We start from the raw sequence: 1,884 nt of genomic DNA, 5'->3' as shown, positions 1-1,884 counted from the left end.
TCATTTCAAGAAAGGTTGAGGGGAATGTAGCTGTTGCCCCTCTCCCTCTGCCAGAAGTTATGTCTCTCACAGGGTACTAGACCTTCAGCACCATGATTGGGAGCTGTTGGTGGTGGCAATTCCCTTCCCAAGGCACATCTCATGCTCTTCAGTGGCTTTTTTGTAGCGGCAGAGTGGTTTCACAGCTGACTTCTGGTGTGCTGTTTGAATACCATTTTTCCAATGCTCTGCAGTTCAAATGAGTTCATACGTACCTGACACTTGCACACAAGCACTCTGGAAATGTATTATTTAAAGCATTCCTTCCTTGGTGTTTCAGAAATAAAGGTGTAAACTTTCTTTAGAGGTCTGAGAAAAAAAATATTTCCTTTGCTCTTGTAGGAAGAAGTGAAAGGCCAGCCTTAGAGCCACGTGTACTCCCAGAGGGACCTTGCGCCAGGATAGGTGAGATTTACTGGAGATAATATTGCTGTCTCCCTCTCTGCATCTAAGGATGGTGAAGCCACTGAGGCATGCTGTGCTGACACCTTGCTGCTACAGTCGCCAGAGGGATGGTGTGACATTACCAGAGCAACCATGTGTTTTGCATCACACCTTCTCCTGGGCTGGGGAGGTAGGAGCTGCCTTAAAAGTTTCATCAGGTCCTTCAAGATTTATGATGCTTCCATGCCTTCTACTATGGCCTGCTTGACCAGTTTCTCATGGTGGAGAGCAAACAAGGAAGCTGAAAAGCACACTGTGTGGTAAACGTATTTTGAAGGGCAATGTGAAAGGCTGTTTCTGAAGATTCAGTGTAAAGAGGATGAGAATTGCTGGCTAGATCATACTTGGATTTTCATCAAATATCCTTTTTCCTTCTCCCAGAAATGCTTCTCCAACAGGTGACCATTTGAAGGAATGTGTGAAGAAGAGCACTTCTGAGGGCCAAGACTCCTTGTCTCTCAAGGCTGTAGTAATCTCCAGTTTTCCAAGCCAAAGTCTGGGAGATTATTCTTCAAGTCAAGAATTTTGCAAAATATGAGCCTGTGAAGCCTCTCAAAAGATGGGCTTTTCACTCCATTACAGAATGAAAACAAATTTGAGAGCTTATGAACTGGAATTGCTCATCTCCAGATAGCAGTACATGATGAGCATTTCCCTTACACAAAAAAAACAGATAAATACTCCAGAATACTGCCATAGCAATCCCAAGTAGACCCGTAAAACCAATGTACAGTGGATGTGTTGGAGCAGAACGGTAACAAACTGCAGTAGTTTAAGGGAAGCATCTGTGTGCGTGGCTGTGTGGAGTACAGATCCAGTCGGTGTGTCACACACAAGCAGCACCTCTCGTTGGAGCCACGTCTCTGTAAAGCAATAGTAAAGAGCTGAGCTTGTTGAAGCATGGGATGTAAGAACATCTGCCCTTCAAAATGACAGTAATGCATCAGGTAAATGGAAGTGAGCTTGAGCCGCATGCTGCATCTGACATAATTAAAGGTGATGGAAAAGTACTGCTGTTGTAATGGGGAGATATGGTTTAATATATCTATCACAAAGAATGCCTTTGCAAGAAGAGTGGAGCAGGAAATAAAGATGCACCAGATTTGTAACAGCAACAGGATTTCCCAGTATGCTTTTTGTAACATTCATCAGATACCTGGTAGCACCTGCTGCAAAATGACTGTTATCTCCAGGCATATTTGAAATGTTAAGCTACACTTCCATTGACTATTTTGGGTTACATCTTGTTGCAAGGGTCAAATCATGTGCAAAGACTTAGCCCTCCAACTTCTGTTCTTAGATGAAATCTTTGGGCAACTGTCAGGACAGTATGAGAAGAGACAGACAAACACCAGTTCAGGAGACAAGGGACTTGTGGTATTAGACCCCCACCCTGCCCTC

The 1,884-nt window shown here is 43.9% G+C and overlaps 1 long non-coding RNA gene across 1 annotated transcript; it reads left to right on the top strand.

Moving 5' to 3' along the window:
• Positions 1-354: 354 nt before the first annotated feature.
• Positions 355-1,598, top strand: LOC122153735. Its single transcript, XR_006165621.1, has 2 exons — positions 355-444; positions 865-1,598. It is a non-coding gene; the product is annotated as an uncharacterized LOC122153735 (long non-coding RNA).
• Positions 1,599-1,884: the final 286 nt, after the last annotated feature.

Source organism: Tyto alba, unplaced genomic scaffold (genome assembly GCF_018691265.1).
Source record: "Tyto alba isolate M040663 unplaced genomic scaffold, T.alba_DEE_v4.0 Super-Scaffold_22, whole genome shotgun sequence".
Taxonomy (NCBI): Eukaryota; Metazoa; Chordata; class Aves; order Strigiformes; family Tytonidae; genus Tyto; species Tyto alba.
Note: the sequence above shows the minus strand (reverse complement) of the source record. Positions and strands in the feature narration are given on the sequence as shown.